The sequence below is a fragment of the Prosopis cineraria genome, unplaced genomic scaffold (assembly GCF_029017545.1).
Source record: "Prosopis cineraria cultivar Desert tree isolate PC_DT_omini unplaced genomic scaffold, ASM2901754v1 PC8, whole genome shotgun sequence".
NCBI classification, from domain to species: Eukaryota; Viridiplantae; Streptophyta; class Magnoliopsida; order Fabales; family Fabaceae; genus Prosopis; species Prosopis cineraria.
The window spans coordinates 14176942-14188543 of record NW_026555339.1 but is presented as its reverse complement, the minus strand read 5'-3'; the positions used below and the strand labels follow the sequence as shown (position 1 = coordinate 14188543).

At 29.3% G+C, this 11602-nt stretch overlaps 1 pseudogene; it reads left to right on the top strand.

The window, feature by feature from the left end:
* Positions 1 to 5808: 5808 nt before the first annotated feature.
* Positions 5809 to 11514, top strand: LOC129317350 (LRR receptor-like serine/threonine-protein kinase GSO1; annotated as a pseudogene).
* The last annotated feature ends 88 nt before the right edge of the window (positions 11515 to 11602 follow it).

Here is an 11602-nt window from a genome sequence, read left to right as displayed (position 1 = left end):
GAATGCAATTACTTATGACATGGACTCTTTATGACTTAATGTAGGCATTTTTTTATGTTAAATGTTAAAAAATATAAAGCCTTGTTTGTTTTATTTTTATTTTTTCTTTTAAAAATTGTTTTGCAATAGAACTTTTAAAATTATTTTTTTAAAATTTAAATTGACACAATCAAACGTATTTTTTTAAAAAAAATATGTTTGATTGTGTCAATTTAAAAATAGATTAAAAAATAAGCTAACGATAATAGTCACTGGCCGTTAATATGGGTAGCTTATAATAGTGATTGATTAAAGTGAATGTAGTTTTCCATCATCAGTAATGTATTTTAAAAACAAGAAAAATATATAAAACAAAAACAATTAATGATGATTTTATTTTTATTTTTCAAAACAAATAATAAGAACGATTTTGAAAATAATTGGATTCAAAACACGCTTATCCAAATTTTTTTATATTTTTTTAAAGACATATGACTATTTTTAAAAACAGAAACCAAACATGCACTAAGGTATTTTTAGTTTTTTAATGTGTAATTAATGAGAATTTTTTTATCAAAAATATTATGAATAAATAAGTCAATCAAGCTTTCATTTTTAAAAAAGACACCCCATTAAATTAGGGGCAAACATAGAAAGATTATATCAATTAAAATTGTAAGGATTAAGTATATACGTTTAATTAAAATTAAGCACCTTAAGTATATAAATTTCTCCCAAATGTAAATAGTTGCTTGAAAACATATGGCATTTAACTTGTAGGACTATAATGAATAAAGTCCACATCGTAGTTAATGGCTTATTAAGCTGATAATAAATATTTAAAACTCGCAAAATAAAACAAGTTGTTTAATTGAGCACTCGTGGTTTAATTGATTATCGGATACGCTGATAACAAATTTAAAACCCAATCACACTGTACTGAGAAAATTAATTAAAAAAAATCACTCAATTGAAAATTGATAAGTCCAAGTGACAATATTGAAATTGAAAATAGTTTGCAAATATCCAACATTCCTTGGCTAGCTAGAACCTAGAAGGTCCCACCAAATATATATATATATATATATATATATTTATATTATACTAAGCCTACGGAATTACAAAAATGCAGAAGATATTTCGTTAAAAAAAAAAAGCAAAAGATATCAATCCAAATGGTACTAAAAAAAAAAGAAAAAATTATATTGAAATCTCACACAAAAAAAATAATTATTATAAAATTTATTGACAGTTGAATTAAGACCATTGACAAATAAATTTCACATCTTTCTTTGTTTTTTTTTGAAGAATTACAGTTATATCCCATATAAGGAAATTAATTATTGCAAGGTTCATTGACAACTGAATTAAACTGCATTGACAACTAAGTAAGGTCCATTGATAACTGAACTAAATTGTTAGTTGTCAATATAGTTTAGTTCAATTGTCAATAGACTTTATAGTAATTAATTCTCTTATGTGAGACTTTAATATAATTGTCCCTCCCTTTTTTTGGGTAAATTGAAGTTTCTTTCCTTTATATCTAGATTGACTTCCTAGACAGTTAAGTAACTTTCTTCCCACTTGAGTAATGTGCATAACCGCTGGTTTGAATATATTGGTCTCCCTTGCACAAAGTAATACTCCTTTTACTTAAAAATATAAAATATTTTTAATTAAATATCACTCTTTAATAAAGTAATTATTTACTTTTAAATTAACCACATCTTTTCATATTTACTCCTATGAAACACCTTATAATAAATATAAAGTCATTATTAATAGAGACACTTTTGGAAATAAGGTAATAATTACATCTTAAAAGATTAAAAATGCATTATATTTTTTAATATCCAACTTCTCAAAAAATATTTTATATTTTTGAACGAAGGGAATATAAAGTAATCTCAAATTTGATTACAAACTTCGGTTTGTCCATTGAACAACTCACCTGCAAAATCGGTTCCCTGGCTGAAACTAATGATTTTGGGTTAACATGTAGCCATACCTCTTCGTTAACCGACAGGGTGGCCACTTATGTGCCCATAAATGGTACTGTCATACTCATATCTACAGGACTTAGACAAACCAGCGTGAAATATATTCTCAATTAATTGGGCATAGATTAATTAATTAATTACTATATGTGATATCCTCGTTCGTTGGGTGCTGTCTCAGCTTTGGTATGAAGTGGCCTTGCTAAGAGTCGGATTAAGAACCTCTAATATGTCTTTCTATGATATTCCAACTTCTCAATTTTCTTTTTCTTTTTTCTTTGAATCATTAGCTTTTATATAAAATTAGAGGCATTTTGATTTCTTATATTCCTAAAATGGTGAGGTTTTGTGTGTTTTTAATGATTTTTTTTAAAATATATCATAATTACACCTTTTTATCTTTAAAAATTGGAAAAAAATATAAAAATTCACCATTTCTAAAATTTAATATATCAACAATATATCTTATTTTATATAGAAACCAACAATTCAAAAAAAAAAGAAATTGGGGAATTGAGACATTATGAGGAATATTAAAAATATATATATTAGAAGCTCCTACTCTGAATCGGCCGGAATCTTACTTTTCCCATGACACAAACAAATTGCTGCTATCTATTGAGAAAACTACCTAAGGGACTCCATTGATGATTGATTAGCGCCACATGCTCATCCTTGATTATCTTCTCAGAAATTAGAATCAAAATGAAAATAGGCAGTGAAACTTAGTCCAAAAGGGAAGCACTGCACTTTTCTTCGCCTTGTTTTAAGGGATATGACTTTTGACAAATAAGTTCACATTAGAACAAGCATACATAAAATATATAATGAAATATACAGTCACACTTTTATGGTTTTTCCATTACAAGATAACTTGATAAAATCATAACAATATTATAAACAATTTTTTTTAAATGTCAACCAAATTGAGATAATAATTCGATTCCAACCAGAATATTTGTACTAAATATATATATACTAGCAAACAAAATAATTGTCATAAATCAAATAAATTTTATATATACAAGTATTTGGTTTTCAACAATTACTAAATTATCATGTTTTTTTTTTTAAATTTCAATAACTAACATGATAATTTATGAAGATATAAAGAATTAAATTGATAAAAATTAAATTTGAAGGATTAAATCATAACTAAGACAAATTTAAGGGTTTAAAAGTTTCATTATCCTTTTAATCTTGGAGCCCTTATACCTATTTTATCAATCATTTTTTATTATAGTTCCACGTTTACTTTTTTCCCCCCACTCTGAGCCTATGTTTTTCATCTTCATCCAATTATACAAAAAATTAAAAATAAAGAAACAGAAGAAGTATTGTGGCCATGGTTACTGTAGTTACAGCAACCATGGACCCCATTTACAAGATACAAATATTAGAATGAAAATGATAATTGACCGTGAAACTTGTGACAAAAGTGAAAGACTGTACTTTTAAATTCTTTGCCTTGTCTTGAGGGTACATGACGTTGACTAATAATTTTACAATAAAACGACCGTAAAACATACATACGAGTATATTAAAATATACAGTCACATTTTGAAGTTTTTTATATTACGAGATAATTTAATAAATCATAAAATATTATAAACAAAACATTTTTAAATGTCAACTAATTTGAGATAATAATTATTTGATTTTAATCAGAATATTGTAATTTTGTGCTGAATATTGAGATAATAAAAAAATTATATCACACGAAAGAAACTTGCATCAAACTTGTTTGTTTAATCAGAACTAAACGTAGGCGATATTTCGCAGTTCTTTGCTAAGAAGTTTTTAACTGAAACTTTAAACGTAAGAAAGGATAAAATAAGCAGCCTAGCTAATTATGCGAAGCTGAATTTTAAGAAACTAATATTCTCAATTTTGAAAGAAAATATTGCACATGTTAGAATATGTATTTTATTTCAATTGTAGAAAAATAACATAATCTTAGCCATAATTGATTATTCATCCAGGAATTGCTAGGAATCATGCTGAGTTGCTTTCAATTGTTCGCCATTTTTCTAAATGCTTTTAGAAATTAGATTGAAAAGTGAAAATGATAGAAATTAGATTAAATTGCTTTTGGCCTTGTTTTAAGGGACATTCTCACCTGGTCTATATGAAATAAAATATTACATATATCCGAATGAGCACAGGAGTGGTTCATTTTTTATATAAATAATAACATACTCTAAGTAGTAATCTCTATATAATATATATTGAATAGTTGAGTGCATTTTTTTTAAAAAAATAAAGTAAACATGTTATATATTCGAGGAAGAAAAAAAAAATTAAAGTCGGTGGAACGTTAGGGAGTTAAGAATATTTTTTTTTTTGGAATTTATATGATTATATCAATTTTGATTTGGGATTTAAAGCATACCCAAAATTAAAATTATTGTGAGGAATACGCAGTGAGTTGCTATATCAATCCTTTCATTTTCCTTTGGCAGAATTTTCTTCCATGAAGAGTTCCAAGTCGCCTCTACGTTAATTTGAATTTAGTATGAAAACGACACTTACGGTGAAATTTAAATGATACATTATCCTTTCCTTTGTCTTTTTTTATTTTTTTGATAAGGTTTTCTTTCCCATTTTTCTGACAGCTTTTTGAGGTTGGAATAAAAACGATACTACTTTCAATTTTAAATTATAATATACTTTTAAAAAAAATTTAATATCTCAAAATATAAGATATTTTAATTAAAAAAATTATTAATAACACTTTTTAAATATTATCCTTTTCATTATATTTTTTTTAAAAAATTCTTTTATAAGTGGAGTATTAAATTAAAAATATTTTTAAAATTTTACATTTTTATTTTAAAAAGTATAAAGTGTAAAATGTATTTAATAAATTTTATTGGTATGTGTAATTTTTTTAAAAGTATGTTATAATTTTGAGTCATCCCCACGATAATTTGAAATTTTGAATTTAGTGTGAAAACGATACTTACGGTGAAATTTAAATGATAGATTATTCTTTCCTTTGCCAATTTTTTTTGGATAAGGTTTTCTTTTCCATTTTTCTCACAGCCTTTAGACGTTGGACATAAAAATAGCACTTGTTTTGAGGGACACGAGTCTTGCCTTTGACTAATAAATTTCATAATAGAACAAGAATAAAACACATAACTAAACATTTTCAAGTTTATAATTTTACAAAATAATTTGATAAATAACGAAATATTATGAACAAAATAATTTTTCAATAACGCGTGTAAACCAATTTGAGATGGTCATTTAATTGCAATCATAATACTAGCTGGTACAAGACCATAATATCTATCACAAGTCAAATAAAATTTTCAAATATATATATTTATTTGTTTTTAATAAATAAAAATATTATTAAAAATAACTTACTATTATGGTTGATATTCCACTCATGGCGTGATTTACCACACCTTTATATCGAAATAGTTCTACTTATATTTCAATTTTTATTACGAAATAATTATAGTATAGCAATAATAAAACCGTAAGAAACTAATGGTATCGTTCATGTATTGTTACCTGTTTTTGTTATATATCTCAAGAAAAATATTATTGGAAATAATAAATACGCAAATCACCATATTTTCATTTCATTATAACTGGTCGTTAATTAGAAAAACTTCACTGCTAATAATATTTTTCTGTGATAATAAGTTTTTAAATAACTAGCGTCACCAACGATCCATGCATAAAGAGAAGCTGGCTCAGTAAAGTGTGTAAAATAACATACTCTAAGTCTACGGTGTAATCTCTATAAATAGATTCATCACAAGTCCCTACACTTGCACCACCATTTGATAGATTCACTTGGCAAACGAAAAGAACAATGAGGATATTCATTGGTTTTCTCAAAGTCATACTGGCAGCAATGCTAGTGCTTGAGTATGGGGTCCTTGCTCCTAATTCGTGGAGAGCAACAAGCACAGAGGTTCAATGCATAGAGATGGAGAGGCAAGCCTTGCTTCATTTCAAGGATGGCCTTAAGAGTAACCAAGGCATTTACGCATGGTCTTCATGGGGTAGTCAAAAGCACAAGAGAGATTGCTGTCAATGGGAAGGAGTTTACTGCAGCAACCAAACTAGCCATGTATTGATGCTCCACCTTGCTGGTGATGATGATTCAGGCCAACCGTTTTTGAAAGGTAACATTAGTGCATCGTTGATGGAGTTGCAATACTTGATGTATTTCAACCTTAGTTTCAATTACTTTGAAGATGGCTATATCCCTGAATTCTTTGCCTCTCTAAGCAACCTAAAGTACCTTGATCTTCGAGGATGTCGTTTAAGGCGGGGAAATATTCTAAGTCAACTGGAGAATCTCTCACAATTGCAGTACCTTGATCTTGGGGGAAAATATTTTTCTAAAGGAGAAATACCTTCTCAACTTGGGAATCTCTCACGATTGCAACATCTTGATCTCTCATCCAATGGACTTGAAGGAGCCATACCTTATCAACTTGGAAGTCTCTCATGATTGCAGTATCTTGATCTCTCATCCAATCAACTTGTAGGAGTAATACCTAATCAACTTGGGAATCTTTCACAATTGCAACATCTTGATCTCTCATCCAATCAACTTGTAGGAGTAATACCTAATCAACTTGGAAATCTTTCACAATTGCAACATCTTGATCTCTCATATAACAATCTTAGAGGAGTAATACCTTTTCAACTTGAAAACCTTTCCAACTTGCAAAAGCTTTTCCTTAGTGGTGCACTCAAACTTGACCGAAGAATGGGGTTGGAGGTGAGTGGTTCTCTAGTCTCACAACTTTGAGTCATCTTATGTTGGAAAACATAACCAATCTCAAATATTCTTACAATTGGCTAAAAATGATTGGAGAGCTACTGAGTTTGAAAGAATTGATGCTAAGTGAAAATGATTTTTCAGATCACTACATCCTTTCATTATCCTCTTTAAAATTTAATTCCTCTTCTCTTCATTTAATTGATCTATCTTCCAATAATTTCATGTCATCTGCAATATTCCATTGGATCTCAAATGTTAGCTCCAACCTTGTTAAGCTAGATCTTGGATCCAACATCTTGGAGGGTCCGATACCACATGAATTTGGTAGCGTCATGGATTCTCTTGTGAATCTAGACCTTAGTTTTAATCATGTAAAGGGTGGGCTTAAATCTTTATGGAATATATGTACCTTATGTTCATTACACCTAGACTTTAACAATTTGAGTGAAGACCTTTCGACAATCCTTCAAGCTCTTTCTGGATGTGCTAGATATTCTTTGCAAGACTTGAACCTAAATAGAAACCAAATCAGTGGTATACTAGTTAACCTTTCCACATTCCCATCTTTAGAGACATTTGACATTGCAAGGAATTTGCTAAATGGGTCAATACCTAAAGATCTTCAATTTCCCTCTTCATTAGAGTCTTTGGATATTCATTCCAACTCTTTGAAAGGTGCTTTCACTGAATATCATTTTGCTAATATGCCTAACTTAAAGGATTTGGTCCTATCTTTCAATGCATTGGCTTTGGACTTTAGCCATAATTGGGTTCCACCATTTCAATTGCAAGCTATATACATGTGAGATCTTTTAAGTTGGGTCCTCATTTTCCACAATGGTTGCAAACTCAAAGAAGTCTCATTGAACTCGATATTTCTAATGCTGGAATTTTAGCTCCTATTCCAGAGTGGTTTTGGACATTGTTGACACCAAATCTATATTACTTGAATATTTCATGCAATAATTTTACTGGTATAATACCAAATGTTCCCTTGAAATTTATTACTAGTGCTTTGATATTTGTGGCCTCCAATCATTTTAAGGGTGAAATTCCACAATTTCTACATAAAGCAAGTGTCCTTGTTGCATCGAATAATAATTTTTCAGATGTTCACCATTTTTTATGTTCAACAATGGCAACTGAGATGGAGGTGTTGGATCTGTCTAATAATAAACTATTTGGAGAGCTTCCTAATTGTTGGGGTCAGTTCAAATCATTAATCATTTTGGACTGAAGTGATAACAAATTTTCAGGAGAACTTCCTTCTTCTATCAGTTCTTTAGAGAGCCTTGAAAGTCTGATATTGAGAAACAATAAGTTTACTGGACAGTTGCCTATTTCCTTGGGGAGTTGCTCATATTTAGCACTTCTAGATGCTCATAATTGATTATATTGGATTAGCCCATGTTTTTTTAAAATTTAACTAACTAACATGATAATTTATGAAGATATAAAGAATTAAATTGATAAAAATTAAATTTGAGGGATCAAATCATAAGACAAATTTAAGGGTTTAAAAGTTCCATCATCCTTTTAGCATGCGTTTGGGTGGCTCACGTTTCACATCCCAAATATGGCTTTTAACTTTTGAAATGTAGAATGTCATTTGAAATGTTTTTTTTAGATGAAATGTGCTTTAGAAAAGGACTTTTAAATAGGTCTGAAATGGGAAAAACGAGAAGCTCCTTTTGGTAGCTTTTCAAACGCAAATCTGGCATGGTGATTGTACCTAATATTATAAATGACCATGATACCCTCATATCTTTTCTTTTTCTCGTGCAATCGAAGCTGGCCTCTCATTCTACTGCTTCTCATCACTGTCATCCGTCACTCCTCTGTCGCTTGTCCATCGCTCCTTCGTCACTCCACCATCTTTCCTCCATCGCTCATAAAAACACGAGCAACATGGTGAAGACATGGTCAACGATTACAGGTACAAGGTGGCTCGCCACCGTACAGGGCCCTGTGACTTTGTTGGTCAAGTTCACTGAGCTGGAGGGTTCACGGGAAGGATAGTATTGGCGCACTAAATTTTGGAAGATATCAGGGATGCAAGGGAAAGACTGACTCAGCAAGTTGAGATAAGAAAAAACCTAGGGCTCACCAGAGGGGAAGTTGGCGTAGGTGACGGAAGAGGGTCAAACAATTTGTCATGGCAAGAGTTAAAGCAATTGAGGCCAATATGGGATGACCACTTTTTTCTAATAAAATGAATTATTTTCTTATTTTCAATACTCCCAATAATTAACTATACAATGATTTAACCATTCATTTTTATAATTGTTTTAAATTGTATTTTGATTTTATGTGTTTAATTTTAAACAATATAAATTTTTAACAATTGTATTATCTATAAAAACAAGAATAAATCCATTTTGTAAACATTTCTAATATATTATATTTGTATAATAAAAATTATAATTATCATAAATCAATATCCTTTTTTGTCATTGCATATTAAAAAGCACATTTTAAAAACACAAATTTTTATAAATTCAAATAACTTTTAGTTTGCCAAACTGATTTTTCAAAAAATGTATTTAAATATAAATTTCATTACAACAACTGATTTTTATTAAATTGACTTTTGTCAAATGAACTTTCATCAAACTGACTTTTAATAAACTGAAAACCAAACACATACTTAATGTTTATCTATATATGTTTTTTAAAAAATACAATTACTATTTCCCCCCCTTTCATTTTGCAGGAGAAACTAGGGTGAAGACCTCAAAGATTAAGGTGGGATGGAATACATGACGTGCTAGATATATGACATGAACCGCACAATAAAGCTTGCATGTTGCTGAGCTTTGAAATTCTATATATGTCCTGTTCTTTGCTATTTCTTTCATTGTGATATTGCAATCATTGTGTGTGTGTGTGTGTTTGTTTTGCTGTTTTGAGTATGTTCTCAAGAAGCAACTTTTTTCTTCTCACAAATAGTTGCATCAGAATAAATGCCAACCATTTTGTTCCTTGAAACAAACAAACAAACCCTATTTGCATATAGGTTGATCCCTCCCTCCCTCCCTCTGTGTGTGTGTTTGTGTGTGTGTGAAAGATGTTCTTAATTTTAATTTTACGATTTTGTAGAACATTAGAATGATATCATTATATCAATTTATATAACAAAACATATAACACGAATTGGACTATTTATAAATCATAGACAATGGAGATCATTTCTTAATGTTGGATTACACCCCTGATGAATTGGACAAAATGAGAAGAGGCCCGAATTGGGATTAAATAATTAAACAACTCACCTCTAGATATGGTTAATTTGCCACGTAAGCAGCAACCTAGTTCGTAATAGAATGGTTTGAGCATCTCCATGGACTTTTCCCCTTGTAATCAAATAATTAATTACCACCTGTGATCTCCTCATAATGTAGGGTGCTGCCTTAGTGATGGAAAAATTTGGCCGTGCTGGGACTTTTACTTTTCTCGTAACACAAACAAGTTATTGCCATCTAATGAGAAAACCACCTAATGGACCTCTACTAATAACTGTCGAGTTGGCTAGTGAGCCGGTCACCTGATTAATCTGATTGATTAACCAAACCAGTCACTTTGTGGCCTAATTTTAGCCTAGTCAACCTAGCTTCAACTCAAGAAAACCTAATCAACTTATCTTGTTTAATGGTTTGACCTGGATTATTATTATTATTATTTTTTGTGCACCTTTCTTTTTTAATATTGAACTCTAAATGTAATTTAAATCCCTTAATTAATATTTTTAATGTTATTGTATTTTATTATTGTAAAAAACTTATAATTAATATTTGTATAGGACATGTATAAGATTTTATGGATGGTTTTTTTCATTTACTTAAGAATTAAAGAATTTTTTTTATTTTTTTTGCAGCAATTAAAGACTTTTTTATTTACATATTACTATTTTTCTTAGGCAAATATGAAATTTTATATATTTAAATTAAATTTTATTATTTTGATTATGAACGATCTGATTCAAGGTTAACGCTCTTGATTGGACTACTAACTCTTAAATTATCACTTCAATCAATTTTATGATTGATTTAGTTTTTAATACTTCGGATAAGTATTGCATGCTCATCATTGATCATCTTATAAATTAGAATGAAAATAATAATTTTTCATAAAATTGGGAGCAAAAGTGAAACACTGTACATTGCGTTGCCTTGTTTACAGGGACATGACTTTGACTAATAAGTTTACGTTAGAACAAGCATAAAAAATTAAAATATACAGTCATATTTTTTTTTTTTTACATTGCAAGATAATTTGATAAAACCATAAAATAAAATAAAAAATTTTTTAAAATGTTAGCAAATTTGTGATAATAATTCGATTCTAGGAGAAATTTGCCATAAGTTTAATTAAAATAGTTTTACATATATTTGAAATTTTATTATAGAATAATTATATTATAGTGATATTAAAATCAAAATAAACTACTATATTTGGAATGGAAATATTCCAAGTCAGCTCAGAAATTTCTCACGATTGCAATATCTTGATCTCTCAAAAAATTATGCTAGAGGAAAAATACCTCATCAACCTAAGAATCTCCCATGCTTGCAACATCTTGATCTCTCATCCAATCAACTTGTAGGGGTGATACCTTACCAACTTAAAAGTCTCTCACAATTGTAACATCTTGACCTCTCATGGAATATTCTTATAGGAGAAATACCTTGTCAATTTGGCAACCTTTCAAACTTAGAAAAGCTTGTTCTCAAGTATAGTGGTTCTCTAAAAACTAACCAAAAGAATGGTGGCAGAGGTGAGTAGCTCTCTAGTCTCACAAGTTTGACCCATCTTTAGTTAAAAAACATAACCAAGCTTAAATATTCTTACAAGTGAGTCTAAAAATAAATGG